Source organism: Pelophylax lessonae (assembly GCF_965119305.1).
Source record: "Pelophylax lessonae genome assembly, chromosome: 11".
Classification (NCBI taxonomy): Eukaryota; Metazoa; Chordata; class Amphibia; order Anura; family Ranidae; genus Pelophylax; species Pelophylax lessonae.
In genome coordinates, this window is record NC_138778.1 from 8,358,040 (window position 1) to 8,379,377 (window position 21,338).

General features: G+C 45.0%; 1 protein-coding gene across 1 annotated transcript in view; it reads right to left on the reverse strand.

Annotated features, from left to right (window-relative positions):
* Positions 1 to 18,609, reverse strand: part of GCGR (glucagon receptor) — a 119,224-nt gene extending 100,615 nt beyond the window's left edge. The window contains exon 1 of the mRNA XM_082272686.1: positions 18,361 to 18,609. The gene's annotated coding sequence lies outside the window, so the exon portion shown is untranslated. The remainder of the gene's footprint in view (positions 1 to 18,360) is intronic.
* Positions 18,610 to 21,338: the final 2,729 nt, after the last annotated feature.

Below are 21,338 nucleotides of genomic sequence, written 5' to 3' on the forward strand. Positions count from 1 at the left end.
CTGGGAAGAGGGGACTGCACACTCACAGAAGGCCCGCCTATTCACGGAAACCTTACTGGATAATTACATGTCACAGTTGGTGGATTCCCCCACCAGAGAAAACGCAGTCCTGGATCTATTGCTCACTAATGACCCAGACCTAATCTCGGAGGTAGGAGTCCAGGACAACCTGGGCTCTAGCGATCACAGGATGATCACATTTAGTATAAATAACAATATAACAAGGCAAGTGGGGAACATAAGAACCCTAAACTTCAGAAGGGCAAACTTTCCAAAATTGTACTCAATGATGGAAAAGGTAAACTGGGACCAAACCCTGGGATCCCTGACCACAGAGGAAAAATGGGAATGCTTTAGGAACATATTAGGCAAAGGCATCTTGCAGTGCATTCCTATGGGAAATAAATTTAGAAGAGACAAAGCCAAACCTGGCTGGCTAAACTGTAGCGTCATAAAACTTATTAGGGGGAAAAAATTGGCCTTCAAGAAGTATAAATCAGAGGGCACAGTATCGGCTTTCGAGCAATACAAGGAGGCAAATAAGAAAAGTAAACAAGAAATCAAGATGGCTAAAATCAACTTTGAGAGACAAATAGCGGAGGATAGTAAAAAAAACCCAAAGAAATTCTTTAAATATATCAACAGCAAAAAAACTAAGGCAGAGCATATTGCACACATAATTAACAATGATGGGAGGATGGTTACAGAGGACACTGAAAAAGCAACCGTGCTAAATGCTTTTTTCTCGTCAGTCTTTACACAGGAAAAGGAGGGGTACACTGACCATGACTGTATGGTTAGTAGTAATAAACAGGACTTGCCACCATGGCTAACAGAGGGGGAAATCAGGGAAAGGCTGGATAAACTTAACACAAACAAATCACCAGGACCGGATGGCATACATCCGAGAGTACTCAAGGAACTCAGTAAAGTTATATCGAGACCACTGTTCCTGATCTTTGCTGACAGTATTAGGACAGGAGATGTACCAGGGGATTGGAAGAAAGCTAACGTGATTCCAATATTCAAAAAGGGCCAGAGGCATATCCCGGGAAATTATAGGCCTGTCAGTTTGACATCAGTAGTATGTAAACTTCTGGAGGGGATGATAAGGGACTATATCGTAGAGTTTGCTAAGGACAACAACATCATCAGCAGTAATCAGCACGGGTTTACAAATGGGCGTTCTTGTCAAACCAATCTCCTTACATTCTACGAGGAGGTGAGCTGTGAGCTAGATAGGGGGAGACCAGTGGATGTGGTGTACTTGGATTTCGCTAAGGCGTTTGATACAGTTCCCCACAAGCGCTTAATTTATAAAATAAGGTCTGCAGGTATCGATAGCAGGGTTTGCGCTTGGATATGGAACTGGCTAAAAAGGCGGGTCCAAAGGGTAGTAATAAACAGCGCATACTCAGACTGGTCTGAGGTGGTAAGCGGGGTCCCCCAAGGCTCAGTCCTGGGACCAACCTTGTTCAATTTATTCATAAACAACATTGAGGTCGGGATCAGTAGTTCGATATCAGTTTTTGCAGATGACACAAAATTGGGCAGGGCAATAACTTCACAACATGAAGCAGATATCCTGCAGAATGACCTGGACAAAATAACAGAGTGGGCAACGACATGGCAAATGAGGTTTAACGTGGAGAAGTGTAAGGTTTTGCACTTGGGGACTAAAAACATAAAATCACAATACACGTTAGGAGGGGAGCCCTTGGGGGAATCAAAAATGGAGAAGGATCTGGGAGTATTGGTTGATGATAGATTAGGAAACAGCATGCAATGTCAAGCGGCAGCTTCCAAAGCCAACAGAATATTAGCATGCATAAAGAAAGGGATGCATTCCAGAGATAAGACTATAATCCTTCCACTTTATAAAACTCTGGTCCGACCGCATCTGGAGTATTCCGTCCAGTTCTGGTCGCCAGTCCTCAGGAGGGATGTGTTGGAGCTGGAGAGAGTCCAGAGAAGGGCAACTAAACTAATTAGGGGATTGGAGGACCTTGACTATGAAGAGCGTCTACAATCGCTCGATTTATTCTCCCTGGAGAAGAGACGTCTGAGGGGGGACATGATAGCAATTTATAAATATCTTAATGGGGATCCCAGCTTAGAAAAAAAGCTGTTCATTCGAAGGGATTGCATGAGGACTTGAGGGCATACAATGCGATTAGAGGAGAAGCGTTTTAACCTCAGGCAACGCGGGGGGTTCTTTACTGTTAGGGCAACAAGATTGTGGAATTCTCTACCACAAGAGGTGGTTTCTGCGGGTAGTATGGTGGCTTTCAAAAGACTCTTAGACTTACATCTCAAGGATCAGAACATTCAGGGGTATGGGAGATGATTACAGCCACACATGCCTACACAGGTTGAACTGGATGGACTATTGTCTTTATTCAACCTCACCTACTATGTAACTATGTAACTATGTAACTATGTTAGTGTTACAAGGTCTCAGGTGTGAATGGGGAGCAGGTGTGTTACATTTGGTGTTATCGCTCTCACTCTCTCATACTGGTCACTGGAAGTTCAACATGGCACCTCATGGCAAAGAACTCTCTGAGGAGCTGAAAAAAGAATTGTTGCTCTACATAAAGATGGCCTAGGCTATAAGAAGATTGCAAAGACCCTGAAACTGAGCTGTAGCACGGTGGTTAAGACCATACAATGGTTTAACAGGACAGGTTCCACTCAGAACAGGCCTCGCCATGGTCAACCAAAGAAGTTGAGTGCACGTGCTCAGCGTCATATCCAGAGGTTGTCTTTGGGAAATAGACGTATGAGTGCTGCCAGCATTGCTGCAGAGGTTGAAGGGGTGGGGGGGGTCAGCCTGTCAGTGCTCAGACCATACGCCGCACACTGCATCAAATTGGTCTGCATGTATATTGTCCCAGAAGGAAGCCTCTTCTAAAGATGATGCACAAGAAAGAAGACAAGCAGACTAAGAACATGGATTACTGGAAACATCTCCTGTAGTCTGAGGAGACCAAGATAAACTTATTTGGTTCAGATGGTGTCAGGCTTGTGTGGCGGGAACCAGGTGAGGAGTACAAAGACAAGTGTGTCTTGCCTACAGTCAACCATGGTGGTGGGAGTGTCATGGTCTGGGGCTGCATGAGTGCTGCCGGCACTGGGGAGCTACAGTTCATTGAGGGAACCATGAATGCCAACATGTACTGTGACATAGTGAAGCAGAGCATAATCCCCTCCCTTCAGAGACTGGGCCGCAGGGCAATATTCCAACATGATAACGACCCCAAACACACCTCCAAGACCACCACTGCCTTGCTAAAGAAGATGAGGGTAAAGGTGATGGACTGGCCAAGCATGTCTCCAGACCTAAACCCTATTGAGCATCTGTGGGGCATCCTCAAACGGAAGGTGGAGGAGCGCAAGGTCTCTAACATCCACCAGCTCTGTGATGTCATCATGGAGGAGGGGGAAGAGGACTCCAGTGGCAACCTGTGAAGCTCTGGTGAACTCCATGCCCAAGAGGGTTAAGGCAGTGCTGGAAAATAATGGTGGCCACACAAAATATTGACACTTTGAGCCCAATTTGGACACTGTCACTTAGGGGTGTACTCACTTTTGTTGCCAGCGGTTTAGACATTAATGGCTGTGTGTTGAGTTATTTTGAAGGGACAGCAAATTTACACTGTTATACAAGCTGTACACTCACTACTTTACATTGTAGCAAAGTGTCATTTCTTCAGTGTTGTCACATGAAAAAATAGAATAAAATATTTACAAAGATGTGAGGGGTGTACTCATATTTGGGAGATACTGTCCATGTATTTTTAATACTTTTTAAATATAATACTACACTATATGAGCATTTCTGGCTCCATTTGGTGAGCATTTATACAGCATACCCACGGCGACCCAAGGGGTGGTCCCACTGACCAGACCGGCTTTCTAGCCCTCGTTTGGATTGTTGTTCAGGCTCATTGATATGCGATTTCTGGTGAGTGCATACATATGGTGAAGGAGGAGCACCTTTTCAAGATTATTATTCACTCATGGTGTAACTATTTTTACTGCAATATTTAAGATTTACATCTGGTGAGTGTTTTGACGCTCTATATGCAAGACGGACAAAGTTATTACTAATTTTTGGATTATGGGCATTTTATGCACCTTTTGGACTGTGTATTTAGTTCACAAGCACAGCACTTAGCCTAGGTTCACACTGGGGCGGCTTCAAAGTCGCCCGACTCTGAAGCCACCCCGTGCAGCGCGACCTCAGCGTGGCTTGCAAACGACTTCACTAATAGAAGTCAATGCAAGCCGCCACCAAAGTAGTGCAGGAACCTTTTTCTAAGTCGGAGGAACGATTAGAATGGTTCCATTGCACTGAATGGAGCGCGACTTGTCAAGAGGCTAAGTTGCCCCAGTGTGAACTGGGACTGAGTGTTTATTGATATATTTATATTGTTTTAGCGCTGCACACAATTGTTGTATTTATAGAAATAACCCAGCTGACTCCTTACCAGCTTCAGCGGTAACCGGTTTGCCCAGAGCGGCGCGTTCACGTGTTCCACCTTTTTTTTTTTTTTTTGTCGTTAAGCCAGAGCTGCCCCCACATAGGGCTACATGACCCCTAACCCCTAAATCCCATGGGAACAACTACAGGAGACACAGATCTGTGGGAAGCACCAAGTATACACCGCACACACAAATAAAACTGGCATGCTAAGCACATTTCTAAGCTTGTGTATGTTATATACGCTCACCGGCCACTTTATTAGGTACACCCGTTCAATTGCTTGGTAACACAAAATGCAAGTCAGCCAATTACATGGCAGCAACTCAATGCATTTAGGCATCTAGACATGGTAAAGACAACTTTCTGAAGTTCAAACTGAGCATCAGAATGGGGAAGAAAGGGGATTTAAGTGATTTTGGACGTGGCATGGTTGTTGGTGCCAGACAGAGCGGTCTGGGATTTTCATGCACAACCATCTCTCGAGTTTACAGAGAATGGTGGGTGTAATGGATCACCTGGCACCCTGACTGGGTACCTCCGTTGACGGATACTCCTAGTGCTTCCCGAGGGCTCCAAGCACTCCACCAGACACCATAACCACCGCAGACCCCACGAACCGGCACAGCTTGGTTGGGGTCTCGCTGTCTTCTACCCACCCTGCAGTGGCGTAGCGTGGGGGGTGCAGGGGGGGCCGGCCGCACCGGGCGCAACATCTGGGGGGGGGCGCACTCGCAGCTCTGCCCTGCCTGGCTCACTCATTATCTCACTGCAGTGCTGGCTGTGGCGGCGGCGCTGTGCGAATCCGATCCGAGCCGCCGGGTCGCCGCCCACTGTGGAGGGGGGTGGGGTGGTGCCAGGCGTGCGGAGAGCGAGGAACAATCTGGGGGAGGGACAATGCACTGCAGCGGCCGCCCAGCGCAGCGCTGAGCGCGGGAGCCACACCAGACCAGCCCAGGCATGCAGCAGCAAGAAGAAGCTGGCAGCGGCGGCAGGTGACACAGGCCAGAGAGGAGAGAGCCAGTGGTGACAGACGCAGGAGGAAAACCTAGGAGCCGGAGGACCTGGAGGAGAAGACATAGCCTGCTGTGATCGGGTGCACCTGCAAAAAAAAGGTAGGAGTCACGAGTGACACAGGAGTCAGGACTGACTGGACTGTGACTGGAGTAGTACTGGGCTCAGTGGGCTGGCTGTGTACAGTGCTAGTAGTGACTAGACTGAGTCTGATTGACTGTCTGTGAGAACTGAAGAAGAACACTGAATAACTGTATGCATATGGGGGGGGGGGTCAGTGTAGAGGAGGGTGTGTCAGTGTAGGGGGGTCAGCATAGGTGTCAGTGTAGGTGTCAGTGTATGGGGGGATCAGTGTAGGGGGGTCAGTGTATGTGGAAATGTAGGGGGGTCAGTATAGGTGTCAGTGTATGTGGCGGTCAGTGTAGGGGGTCAGTATAGGTGTCAGTGTATGGGGGGGGGGGTCAGTATAGCTGACACCTATACTGACCCCCCCCCCCATACACTGACACCTATACTGACCCCCTACACTGACCGCCACATACACTGACACCTATACTGACCCCCCTACATTTCCACATACACTGACCTCCCCCCCATACACTGACCCCTACACTGACTCCCCCCTACATTTCCACATACACTGACCCCCACTACACTGACCCCTACACTAATAGCTATACTGACCCCCCCATACACTATTAGTGTAGGGGTCAGTGTAATGGGAGTCAGTGTATGTGGAAATGTAGGGGGGAGTCAGTGTTGGGGTCAGTGTATGGGGGGGGGGGGTCAGTGTATGTGGGAATGTAAGGGGGTCAGTATAGGTGTCAGTGTAGCTGTCAGTGTATGGGGGGGTCAGTGTAGGTGTCAGTGTATGGGGGGGGTCAGTGTAGAGGAGGGTGTGTCAGTGTAGGGGGGTCAGCATAGGTGTCAGTGTAGGGGTCAGTGTAGGTGTCGGTGTATGGGGGGGGGTCAGTGTATGTGGAAATGTAGGGGTGTCAGTGTATGTGGCAGTCAGTGTAGGGGGGTCAGTATAGGTGTCAGTGTATGGGGGAGGTCAGTATAGGTGTCAGTGTATGGGGGAGGTCAGTATAGGTGTCAGTGTATGGGGGAGGTCAGTATAGGTGTCAGTGTATGGGGGAGGTCAGTATAGGTGTCAGTGTATGGGGGGGTCAGTATAGCTATTAGCGTGGGGGTCAGTGTATGTGGAAATGTAGGGGGGAGTCAGTGTAGGGGTCAGTGTATGGGGGGGTCAGTGTATGTGGAAATGTAGGGGGGAGTCAGTGTAGGGGGTCAGTGTATGGGGGGGTCAGTGCATGTGGAAATGTAAGGGGGTCAGTATAGGTGTCAGTGTAGCTGTCAGTGTATGGGGGGGGGGTCAGTGTAGTTGTCAGTGTATGGGGGGGGGGTCAGTGTAGAGGAGGGTGTGTCAGTGTAGGGGGGTCAGCATAGGTGTCAGTGTAGGGGGGGGGATCAGTGTAGGGGGGGTCAGTGTATGTAGAAATGTAGGGGGGTCAGTATAGGTGTCAGTGTATGTGGCGGTGAGTGTAGGGGGGTCAGTATAGGTGTCAGTGTATGGGGGAGGTCAGTGTAGGGGGGTCAGTATAGGTGTCAGTGTATGTGGCGGTGAGTGTAGGGGGGTCAGTATAGGTGTCAGTGTATGGGGGAGGTCAGTGTAGGGGGGTCAGTATAGCTATTAGTGTAGGGGTCAGTGTAGGGGGTCAGTGTATGTGGAAATGTAGGGGTCAGTGTATTGGGGGTCAGTGTATGTGGGAATGTAAGGGGGTCAGTATAGGTGTCAGTGTAGCTGTCAGTGTATGGGGGGGGGGGGTCAGTGTAGGGGGTGTCAGTATAGGTGTTAGTGTAGGGGTCAGTGTATGGGGGGGTCAGTGTAGGGGGGTCTGAATAGGTGTCAGTTTAGGGGGTGTTAGTGTATGGGGGGGGGGTCAGTGTATAGAAATGTAAGGGGGAGTCAGTGTAGGGGTCAGTGTATGGGGGGGTCAGTATAGGTGTTAGTGTAGGGGTCAGTGTATGGGGGGGGTCAGTGTAGGGGGGTCTGTATAGGTGTCAGTGTAGGGGGTGTTAGTGTATGGGGGGGTCAGTGTAGGGGTCAGTGTATGGGGGGTCAGTGTATGTGTCAGTGTAGTGGGGGTAAGTGAAGGGGGGGTCAGTGTAGGTGTCAGTGTATGGGGGGGGTAGGTCTGTGTAGTGGTCTAGTAGGTTTGTGTAGGGGGCGCAAATTACTTGCCTTGCCCCGGGTGCTGACAACCCACGCTACGCCACTGCCACCCTGGACCTATGACAAGGCTCCAGGTTCCAGTGTGTGAACCTCTCTTTCTCCAGAGAGTGAAGCAGGAACAGGAACAAGCTCTTACAAGAGCTTAGTGATTATTCAAGTGTGTATGAAGAGAATAGCAATCCCTTATAGTAGATTCCCCCAATAAGAGACATGACTTTAGATTGAGGGTGAAGTAGAACTCAAGGTTTAATGGTACAGCTGCTCTTTTATACAGTTTTCCACCACAAGGTTACTACCCAGGTGGACCTTGTGGGGAACAGGACATGAAATTCACAATCCAATAAAAATAGCGTTTTACACTCAGTCACTCCCATACAGTGTACACAATCCCTCCCCTCTGCCTGATTACATTATCATATGCAGATGAAATTGTATACAGAAATAGAATTAACCTGAACTAATTATCTAGCCATCTGGACACAACAACGTGAGGTCATTAACATTTAACAATGAAACAGACAGACTTCACACAATCCACCTCAATAGATAGACAATAGGACAAGACTGCCAATGACAGTCTGTCCGTCTCCTACATTGAAGTACATGGAATACACGTCTAGGTATTGCTATGATTATTTAGGTGTCACAGACTTCATGGCAACAGGCTATAGGTCTCACAGTGTAAAGTGGGATTAAATCATCATTTTCCTGGAGAGATATTGTTGATAAATATTACTTTCCCATTTGAAGTTATCCAAACCATTTTCTCAGTGTCCCTTAAGTATCTGTCTTTCACCCCCCAGTGATGGCGAGTACCGTCACAGTGAGAAAAAGAGAAAATATCCAGTGAGCGGCAGTTGTGTGAAGGAAAATGCCTGGCTGATGTCAGAGGAGAATGGGCAGACTAATTCCAGATGATAAGGCGCCTCCAAGTGCCGCTTGTAATACCTTTTATTTGCACACGGAGAATAGAAAGCTTGCAGGTTAAGCGAATGAACAGACATGTGATGACATCACTCGGGGGTCCATTCCTGAACCTGTGGCTTCATCTTCCTCGGCCGTCCAGCAGCAAGGAGAGATGGTGAGGTGGAGGAGCCCGGCCAGGGACAGTTCCTCCACCTGAGACTGTGGAATGCACGCCTCGCCTGTGGAGCACACGGGGTGTAGTGACGTCAGGGGGCGGTAACGCGTTTTGGAGCATGCGCAGTACTGCTCCTTCCTCAGACCGTTGTCTGTTTATTCGCTTATCGTGTATATTTTTTATAGTCCGTGTGCAAATAAAGGTATTACAAGCTATACTTAGAGGCACCTTTTCTTGCCTCATCAGTTGGGAGTCGCATCTACCATTTCAGAAGAGCTGCCCCCTGCATGACCACAGAAGCCCATCTACCCCTTCCCCCCCCCCCTTTACCATTGAGGACTGATCTCCCCAACAGAAGCGCCCTATGTTTCATGTACTTGGTTCCAGATGATAGAAAAAGGCAACAGTAACTGAAATAACCACTCGTTACATCCAAGGTATGCAGAATACCATCTCTGAACGCCCAATACATCGAACCTTGAAGCATATGGACTACAGCAGCAGAAGACCACACCGGGTGCCACTCCTGTCAGCTAAGAACAGGAAACTGAGGCTACAATTGGCACAGGATCACCAAAAATTGGACAATAGAAGATTGGAAAAACGTTGCCTGGTCTGAGGAGTTGCGATTTCAGCTGCAACATTCAGATGGTGGGGTCATAGTTTGGCACATGGATCTATCCTGCCTTGTATCAACAGTTCAGGCTGAAGGTGGGGGGTGTAATGGTGTGGGGGAGGGTAGGGGGGGGTAACGGTTCAGGCTGCTGGTGGAGTAATGGTGTGGGGGAGGGGGGGATATGGTTCAGGCTGGTGGTGGGGGTGTAATGGAGAGGAGAGGGGAAGGTAACAGTTCAGGCTGGTGGTGGAGTAATGGTGTGGGGGAGGGGGAGGGTGGGGTAATGGTTCAGGCTGGTGGTGGGGGTGTAATGGGGAGGGGGAGGTAACAGTTCAGGCTGGTGGTGGGGGATGTAATGGGGAGAGGGGGGGTAACGGTTCAGGCTGGAGGCAGGGGTGTAATGGTGTGGGGGAGGGGAGGTTAACGGTTCAGGCTGGAGGTGGGGGTTATTTTCTTGGCACACTTTTGACCCCTTAGTACCAATTGAGCATCGGTTTACACACTATGGCCTACCTGAGTATTGTTGCTGACCATGTCCATCCCTTTATGACTACAGTGTCCCCATCTTCTGATGACTCCTTCCAGCAGGATAATGCACCATGTCACAAATCTCCAATCATCTCACCACTGGTTTCTCCACCATGACAATGAGGTCACTGTCCTCCAATGGCCTCCACACTCACCACATCCCATCCAATAGAGCACCTTTGGGATGTTTGGACATTTAGTAGGTGTAATGGTCAGGTGTCCATATATGTTTGGCCATAAATAATAGTAGAAGTGACGGTCAGGTGTCCACATATAGTAGGCAGGGCCGCTGATAGGGGGGGACCACCAGCCCTCTTGTAGGGGGCCCGAGCACACAGGGGGGCCCACACAGAGAGGGGGATTAGTGATGGACAACAAATACAGAAATCTTCCTCCAGCACCTGAATCTGATCTGTCCTTCTCCCTGCTATCAGCTTTTATCTGTTGAGAAAGAGACAGTCATCCCTCACTAATCCCCCTCCCTGTGTGCCCCCCCCTCCCAGCACTTATCTCTGCTCAGGAGTTTATTTGTAAATTGTAACTTTGTTTCTCTCTCTCTCTGTCTCTCTGATCACTGAGCTCCAACTGCCCAGCCTGTAGATTTTTCTCATCTCAACTTTTTTATTTAACAGTTTTTTTTTTTAGATTTAGCAGGAATTATGTGAGTTATGTTATATTTGTGTCTGATAATAGTGATTTTGTTGTAATTTTAGCTGAATATATCTTTAATATTTTCTTGGGGGGCCCTGCCAGGTAGTCTGTATGGGGCCCGCGATTTCTAACAGCAGCCCTGATAGTAGGTCTAATGATCAGGTGTCCATAATAATGTTTGGCCATGTAGTAAGTGAAATGGTCAGGTGTCCAAATATTGCAGATGTAACGATCAGGAGTTCATATTTGGCCATAATAATAGAAGTGACGGTCAGGTGTCCACACATAGTAGGTCTAACGATCAGGTGTCCATATAATGTTTGGCCATGTGGTAGGTGTAATGGTCAGGGGTCCATAAACCATTGGCCATGTAGTAGGTGTAATGGTCAGGGGTCCATATACCATTGGCCATGTAGTAGGTGTAATGGTCAGGGGTCCATATACCATTGGCCATATAGTAGAAGTAGCAGTCAGGTGTTCACATAACATTTTGGCCGTATAATAGGAGTAACGGTCAGGTGTTCACGTTTGGCCATGCAGACAGAGTTGTTCCTACAATGTATAAAGTAGAAGGCAGACTATTCCATAAGGCTGCATTCACATGTCAGCGTATGATCGCGGGCAGAACCGCCGCGGTTCCGCCCGCGATTCGGAGATTTATTGCAAATCGCGGGACGCCTAGCGTTGCCCGTTGATTTGCAATAGCCCCCCAAACGCCGAGCGATGTTGCCGCGATTTACGCCCACCGAATCGCGGCAACATCGCGCAAACAAAATCGCGGGACGCAATACGCTCCAAAGAAGCTATTGTACTTTTTTGGAGCGTATTGCGTCCCGCGATTTTGTTTGCGCGATGTTGCCGCGATTCGGCGGGCGTAAATCGCGGCAACATCGCTCGGCGTTTGGGGGGCTATTGCAAATCAACGGGCAACGCTAGGCGTCCCGCGATTTGCAATAAATCTCCGAATCGCGGGCGGAACCGCGGCGGTTCTGCCCGCGATTATAAGCTGACATGTGAATGCAGCCTAAATGTAATAATAATAATAATAATAATAATAATAATAATAATAATAATAAAGCAAACTGCATAGCAATCCCATTATGATCCCAGAGCCCCCCATCTGAGACATCGTGTTCACTCCTCACTCGTGAAGAACTACAGGGACCAGCCTCAGCCTCCCCAATGAATGCAGCTTTATTCAGTAAGAAAGTGCAGAGTCAGAGTCATCAATAAATATAATCAATCTATTCAGTCATCAAAAACAAATTGATTTACCATAGTCATTTATACTGAATTATTATTATTAATTTAATAAATGCCAGACAGCAACAGACGGAGTTTATGAGATTGCAAGTGAAAAAGTGGTGAAGGCTGCTGAGAAATCTGAAGAGACATTCAGAAATGGGAACTGATCCACAGAATGGAATCAGTAATCGATCGGGACGATCAATATACAGAAATAATCACAAGAATTGGGTTTATACAGGAGAAGAGAACATTTTCTGCATTTGGCACGGCAGTGGATGGATACAATGAATTATTTTTAACTTCCACCCCGAACCAATAGATACTTTTGATGGTGACAAGTTGAATTGGCTGCCAGATCTAACCCTGACCAGTGACCACGTCCAATCATGTGTGGTCTCACTCCTCCCATTGCAGCCTTTCATTCATTTTACATTCTGGACAATGCAGCTGCAACCAATCCAGTTGCAGCGATCCTGTACTGAGTCCCTGAGAGACCGGCCATACATGAAATATCAGATTTGAGCGGACTGACCCTTTGAAAACAATGGTCTTAACCACTTAAAGGACCATCCCACGGAGATAAACTGCGGCAGGGCGGCCCTCCTGCATGAACCGACGTACCTGTATGTCAGCTCATGCTCTGGGGCTGGGACGCGCTCACCACTGGCGACCTGATTAGACACAGTGGCAGCCAATCAGCAGGTCTGGTGGACGCAATGTCTGCTGGGAGAGAACGGAGTCTCCTGCCGGCCACATCGCTGGACCATGGGACAGGTGAGCGTTTATTAAAAGTCAGAAAATACACTTTTTGTAGCTCCTGACTTTTAATAAACACAAAAACGGGTGGAACTCCGCTTTAAAGAGGAAGTAAACTCCTCCTTTTTTTCCCCTGCGAAGTAAATGCATCGCATACTAGCACATTATGTGGCACTTACCTGCAACGAAGCCCGCGTTGTCCCCACTGCCCGCCGCATCCATCTTCGATTTGAAGTGTGGGGGAGAATGTTTACTAGGAGGGGAAATTTTAGGGGTAGATGATTTTAGCTAGTAGGGGTGAATTTTATTATTGGGGGGGGGGGGCAAAGTTTTGTCCTGAGAGGGGGGATTTAGGGGAAATTTTTGCTGCAAGGGATTTGTGGGGGAGAAGATGTGTACTAAAAGAAATTTTAGGGTTAGAAAATATGTGCTGGGGGTGATTTTTTTTTTTTTGGTGGGGGGGGGGGTAGATGTGTACTAGGAAGAGAAATTTTAGGGGTAGATTTGTGCTAGGAGGGGTGAATTTGTTTTTTTTTGGGGGGGGGGGGGATTTGTGCTGCAAGTGATTTGAAGTGTGGGGGAGAAGATGTGTGCTAGGGGGACAAATAACTAGGGTTGGAGGACTTGTGCTAGGAGGGGTGAATTTTTCTTTTTTTTTTTTTGGGGGGGGGGGCACATTTGACCACATTTGAGTTGGGGGGGATTTGAAGTGTGGGGGAAGGAGATGTTAACTAGGAGGAGAAATTTTAGGGGTAGAGGATTTGTGCTAGGAGGGGTGAATTTTTCTTTTTTTGGGGGGGGGGGAAGGGGGGGGCAAAGTTTAGTCCTGAGAGGAGGAAATGGGGGGGAGGGCACATTTGACCACATTTGAGTTGGGGGGGATTTGAAGTGTGGGGGAAGAAGATGTTAACTAGGAGGAGAAATTTTAGGGGTAGAGGATTTGTGCTAGGAGGGGTGAATTTTTTTTTATTTTTTTTCTTGGGGGGGGGGGGCAAAGTTTAGTCCCAAGAGGGAGAAATTGGGGGGGGGGGGCACATTTGACCACATCTGAGTTTGGGGGGGATTTGAAGTGTTGGAGAAGAAGATGTTAACTAGGAGGAGAAGTTTTAAGGGTAGAGGATTTGTGCTAGGAGGGGTGATTTTTTTCCCGATTTTATTTTTTTGGGGGGGTAGGAATGGCAAAGATTTGTGCTGAGAGCGGGGGGGGGGGGATTTTGGAGGAATTTGTGCTGCAAGTGATTTGAAGTGTGGGGGAGAAGATGTGTACTAGGAGGAAAAATAACTAGGGTTAGAGGATTTGTGCTAGGAGGGGTGAATTTTTCTTTTTTTTTTTTCTTGGGGGGGGGGTAGGGAGGGCAGAGATTTGTGCTGCAAGTGATCTGAAGTGTGGGGGAGAAGAGGTGTACTAGGAGGAGAAATTTTAGGGGTTGGAGGATTTGTGCATCTTTATTTTTTTTTGGGGGGGGGGGGGATTTCAGCAGGGGGCTGATTTTTTACTGGAAGGAGGGGTGATTTATGCTTAGGGGGTTAGCATGCAGATTAGTGCTCAGTGTTTTTGTGGGGAGATTTTTGCTGACATATAATGCTCATACATGGGGGGGGGGGGGCAATTTGACATGTTTGCTTTGGGCTCTGGATGACCTGGTCCCAGCACTGCTCTCGTCTCTGTCTGGTGATCCTGCCATAAAGGTCAACCAATTCGTTCAGCCACCTCCATTTGACAACACTCTATTTAGTTTGCCAATTGTGTACCTACGTTGTCACCCTGTCATACAAGTGGCTGTTTCAGCACCCATTAAGCAGTCCTGGTCCATTGTGGAAGCATGCCTTGGGAAATGCCAGCCAGGCATTTACAATGTATCTAAATCGGCTACTTTCATTGAAATATTCCCTGGTGATCCTGCCATAAAGTTCTTTGTTCAGGCATGTTGTCACCTTTAGGAACCCATCCTGATAAATGCCATAGAGCCAAAGTCATTTCTAATGTATTTATCTCTGCTACTTTCATTAAAGTAATCCCTGGTGATCCTGCCATGACAGTCCTTGCTCAGGCACCCAATTTTATAGGGTGACCACGCTCTGACACAGTTTCCCAATTGCATGTCTATGTTGTCACCCTGTCTCAAGGAGTTCCTATGGAGACTACAAGTGACCATTTCAACACCCATTACACAGGCATGATCCACTGTTGTCACCATCAGAAAACCCACCCTGATAAATGCCATGGAGCCAAAGTCATTTTCCATGCATTTAACTCTGCTACTTTCATAAATAGAATCCCTGGTGATCCTGCCATGAAGGTCCTTGTGCAGTCACCTCCTGTTATAAAGTGACAACACTTTGCAACCTCCTCCCAATTTTGTGCCTACGTTGTCACCCAGGATTCAGATGGAGACTACAAGTGGCCATTTCAACACGCATTACATAGTCCCAGCTGCTTTTATAGGGTGACAACGTTCAAGCCCTGTCTCCCAGTTGTGTGCCTAGGTTGTCACCCTCTTACACAGGCTTCATAAAGAGACTACGAATGGCCATTTCAACACACATTACACAAGGATGGTCCAGTGTTGTCACCATCAGGAATGTATTAAAATCTGCAACTTTCATTAAAGTAATCCTGCCATAAACGTCCTTGCTCAGGCACCTGAGTTTATAGGGTGACAACGCTTATCCCTATCTTCCAATTGTGTGCCTTTGTTGTCACCCTGTCACATGGACTTCAGATGGAAACTACAGGTGGCCATACAGCCAGTCGATTTCAATGTATTTAAATCTGCTTCTTTCATTAAAATAATACCAGGTGATCGTTCCATACCAGTCCTTGCTCAGGCACCTGCGTTTATAGGGTGACAACGTTTATCCCTATCTTCCAATTGTGTGTCTATGTTGTCACCCTGTCATTGTTAGGTACTTCCAATGTATTTAACTCTGCTACTTTCATAAATAGAATCCCTGGTGATCCTGCCATGAAGGTCCTTGTGCAGTCACCTCCTGTTATAAAGTGACAACACTTTGCACCCTCCTCCCAATTTTGTGCCTACGTTGTCACCCAGGATTCAGATGGAGACTACAAGTGGCCATTTCAACATGCATTACATAGTCCCAGCTGCTTTTATAGGGTGACAACGTTCAATCCCTGTCTCCCAGTTGTGTGCCTAGGTTGTCACCCTCTCACACAGGCTTCATACAGAGACTACGAATGGCCATTTCAACACACATTACACAGGCATGGTCCACTGTTGTCACCATCAGGAATGTATTAAAATCTGCTACTTTCATTAAAGTAATCCTCCCATAAATGTCCTTGCTCCGGCACCTGTTTTTATAAGGTGACAACGCTTATCCCTATCTTTCAATTGTGTGCCTATGTTGTCACCCTGTCATATGGACTTCAGATGGGAACTACAAGTAACCATACAGCCAGTCATTTTCAATGTATTTAAATCTGCTACTTTAATTAAAATAATACCAGGTGATCATGCCATAACAGTCCTTGCTCAGGCACCTGCTTTTATAGAATGACAACGCTCTGACCCGGTTTTCCAATTGTGTGCCTAGGTTGTCACCCTGTCACATGGGCTTCAGATAGGATCTACTGGTGGTCATACAGCCAGCCAGTCATTTTCAATGTATCTAAATCTGCTACTTTCATTAAAATAATACCAGGTGATCATGCCATACCAATCCTTGCTCAGGCACCTGCTTTTATAGGGTGACAACGTTTATTCCTATCTTCTAATTGTGTGCCTATGTTGTCACACTACCACCGGGCTCCAGACAGAGACTACAACTGGTGATTTCAACACACATTACACAGGCATGGTCCACTGTGTCACCATCTGGAAACTCACCCTGAGAAATTCCATAGAGCCAAAGTCCTTTTTAATTATTTTAAAATTTGCTACTTTCAGTAAAATAATCCCTGGTGGTTCTGCCACAAAGGTCTTTGTTCACGCACCTCATTTTATAAAGTGACAACGCTCTGCACCCTTCTTCAATTTTACGCCTATGTTGTCACCCAGGCTTCAGACAACGTATTACATAGTCATGGTCTACTGTTGTCACCCAATAAATACCAAAGAGCCAAAGTAATTTTCAATGCATTTACCTCTGCTACTTGCATTACCATAACCCCTGGTGATCCTGCCATACAGGTCCTTCCTCACATACCTCCATTCATAGGGTGACAACCCTCTGTCCCCAACTCCCGATTGTGTACCAACCATAGGTGTGTGCATTCTATTGCATTAGGGTGTGTCCCCCCCCCCCCTCCCCCAAAAGCTCACACATGTCTTTCTCTGCACTGGACAGTGAATGAATGGGAAGTGCTCTGTGCTGAGCGGCTTCCTGTTCATTCACAGACCGAGGCATAGTAAACACCATTTACTATGCTTCAGTTATGAATGGACACAGTGAGTGTGTTTATTTAGGAACGGGCTGGTAAATGACATACTGATCAGCCCCAACCCCCACTCTCTATCCTGAAACATCCCCCACAGCAGCCAGGGGGTGAGGAGAGGAGGGAAGCCAACAGCACTGCGGGTTGGGGGCGCAACATGGGGGGGGGGGGGAGCCAGGGCAGTAAGGTGAATCCGCACCGCACAGATTAATTAGGGTGTGCCCAGGCACACATGGCACACCCCCTGCGCACGTCTATGGTACCAACATTGTCACCCTGTCTCACGGGCTTCAGATGGAAGCTACAAGTGGGCATTTCAGCACATATCACACGGTCCACTGTTGTCACCATCAGGAAACCCACCCTGAGACATGTCATGTAGCCTTTGCTTGGGGGGGGGGGGGCATGTAGACATGAAGTGGCTGTGAAGAGGCTGTATGAGATCAGCAGCACTATGATAAAAAAAAATAAAAATAAATAAATAATAATTTGATTTAAAAAATAATTAAAAAAAAAAAAAAAATGAACGCTATCAAATAGGCATTTGTGGCATACATCTACTTACCAAAAATAAGTAAAATAATATTTAATAGGTTAGCCATTAATTTTATCACGTGTGTGTGTGTATATAAAAAAATAAAAGTGAAAGAAAACAAATAGGCATTTGTGGCATACATCTACTTATATATATATATATATATATATATATAGTTAACCTAATTATATATTATATATATATTTATATTTATATTAGAAAAAAAAAAAAAAAAAAAAACATTTCTGACATACATACATCTAAGATTACAAAATAAAAACAATTATTTAATAGCTTAGTTACTAAATGTTATTCTTTAGTCCAATTTCCCCTGATATATGTTTAGTGGAAATTGGACTGAAGAATAAAATTGATAACTAACCTATTAAATATCACCAAGTAGATGTATGCCACAAATGCATTTTTGTTTTTATATATATATAAATATTAATGAAAACAAAAATGCATTTGTGGCATACATCTACTTGAAAAAAGGAATATTTAAATAGGTTATTAGGCTGTTAATTAATATAATATAAATATAATAAAAAAAAATGTATAGTATAAATATAATAAAAAAAATTAAAAAAATGATATATAAATAATATTATATTATATTATATATTTATTACATGGCAAGTTATTAAAAGAAGAAAACAGCCTATAAGTTTGATTTTAAATCGAATTAAAAATCTTGGGATGACCCCAGGGGTTGAATAATTCCTGGGACAGCTGTGGGAGCCCCCGGGAAATCCTAGCAGGCACCCATACATTGGTGTGCAGGGTGGCAGAGCGAAGCAATGTACTCACAAAGTTGTTGGCAGGGCAGCAGTCTGCAGGAGGCACTTGCAGAGTTGCACGCTCATAGGTCTGCAGAATCCCTTTGGGTGCTCCCAGGAAAATTCACCCTTCAGCACCTAACCCAGCAGCAGATCCAGAGCCCTCTTCATTGTCCCTGCCCTGGGTGACAACTGAACTCCTCCAGGAACACAACTCCTCCTGCAGCACACAGAGCAGCTCAGAGTCCCCCTTCCAGCAGCCAAGCGCTTTGCCAAAGTCTGCAAGTTGACAGCTCCTGCAAGCAGGCAGCTCTGTGGGCGGGGCCACCACCTGTCACTTAGCCCTGTGGGCGGGCTTAGGACAGGCTTGCAAGGCTTTCCATCCACAGCTGCAGGGTCCTAAAATACAGAGAAATCTTCAGCAGCATGGAAGCGATTCTCAGGAATTCTTAGTAACTAGTCGCTGTCTGCACTTAATAAAACTGCATGGTAAAGTTTTAATGGGTTTTTATAAATGAACCACTTCAGCCCCCCTCACAACCAGGCCATTTTTTGTGATTCTGCACTGCGTTATTTAGCTGACAATTGCGCGGTCGTGCGACACTGTACCCAAATAAAGTTTATGTCCTTTTTTCCCCACAAATAGAGATTTCTTTTGGTGGTATTTGATTACCTGTGCGATTTTTATTTTTAGCATTATAAACAAAAAAAGGGTGACATTTCTGAAAAAAAGGGTGACATTTCTGAAAAAAAAAAAAATATATATATATTTTTCACATTCTGCTATAGAACATTCCTAAAAAAAAAAAAAAAAAATGTAAAAATCAAATCAACTTTAGGCTACATATTTTTGGTAAAAAAAAAAAAAAAAAAAAATTGCAATAAGCGTATTTTGATTGGTTTGCGCAAAAGGTGTCTACAAACTAAGGGAAAGATTTATGTCTTTTTTATTTTTTTTGTATTTTTTTTTTTTTTTACTAGTAATGGCGGCAATCTGCAATTTTTAGCGGGACTGCGACATTGCGGCAGACAGATCGAATCCCTAACTGACATTTTTTGCACTTTTGGGGGAACCAGTGACATTACTACAGTAATCAGTGCTAAAAATATGTACATTAGGCCAATTTGTTTTCTGCAACATATTTTTGGTAAAAAAAAAATTGCAATAAGCCTATATTGATTGGTTTGCGCAAAAGTTATCGCGTCTACAAAATAGGGGAAAGATTTATGTCACTTTTATTTATTTTGTATTTTTTTTACTAGTAATGGCGGCGATCTGCAATTTTTAGTGGGACTGCGAGATTGCAGCGGACAGATCGGACCCCTAACTGACATTTTTGACACTTTTGGGGGGACCAGTGACATTACTACAGTAATCAGTGCTAAAAATATGCACTGTTACTGTAATAATGAAACTGGGAGGGAAGGGGTTAACACCTATTTGATCACCTGTGCGATTTTTAAAAAAAAACAAAACATTTTTTTGCGCTATAAACAAAAAAATACCGACAATTTTGAGAAAAAAAAACAATATTTTTTTACTTTCTGCTATAAAAACATACCCAATAAAAAAATGTTAAAAAAAAAAAAATTTCTTCATCAATTTAAGCCAATTTGTATTCTGCTATGTTTTTGGTAAAAAAAAAAAAAAATTACCAAAAAGTGTATATTGATTGGTGTGTGCAAAAGTTATCACGTCTACAAACTAGGGGAAAGATTTATGGACTTTTTATTTATTTTTTTTAGCAGTGGCAGCGATTTTTAGCAGGACTGCGACATTGCGGCAGACAAATCGAACATCTGACACTTTTTGGGGACCAGACAATAGTACAGTGATCAGTGCTAAAAAATATGCACAGTCAATGTACTAATGACACTGACAGGGAAGGGGTTAACATCAGGGACAATCAAAGGGTTAAGTGTGCTCCTAGGGAGTGCTTTCTAACTGTGTGGGGGATGGACTGGAGATAGAGAGAGATCTGTGTTGATTAGTAGGAACACAAGATCTCGCTCTTCCTGTCTGACAGAATGGCGGTCTGCCTTGTTTACATAGAAAGACCGTTATGTCATTCCTCCAAAGTACGATCGTGGATGGCCAGCAGCCGCAATCCACTGATTGGCTCCCACTGTGTCCAATACATACAGGATCCATTATAAATGACATTGTATACACATACGGGATCCATGATATAACACATTGTATACATACGGGATCCATGATATAACACATTTTATACATACGGGATATATTATATAATACATTGTATGCATACAGGATCCATTATATAATACATTGTATCCATACAGGATCCATTATAAATGACATTGTATACATACCAGATCCATGATATAATTCATTGTATACACACCACATACATACATACGGGATCCATGATATAACACATTGTATACATACGGGATCTATTATATAATACATTGTATACATACAGGATCTATTATATAATACATTGTATACATACGGGATCTATTATATAATACATTGTATACATACGGGATCTATTATATAATACATTGTATACATACGGGATCTATTATATAATACATTGTATACATACGGGATCTATTATATAATACATTGTATACATACAGGATCCATGATATAATACATTGTATACATACGGGATCTATTATATAATACATTGTATACATACGGGATCTATTATATAATACATTGTATACATACCAGATCCATGATATAATTCATTGTATACACACCACATACATACATACGGGATCCATGATATAACACATTGTATACATACGGGATCTATTATATAATACATTGTATACATACGGGATCTATTATATAATACATTGTATACATACGGGATCTATTATATAATACATTGTATACATACGGGATCTATTATATAATACATTGTATACATACGGGATCTATTAAATAATACATTGTATACATACGGGATCTATTATATAATACATTGTATACATACAGGATCCATGATATAATACATTGTATACATACGG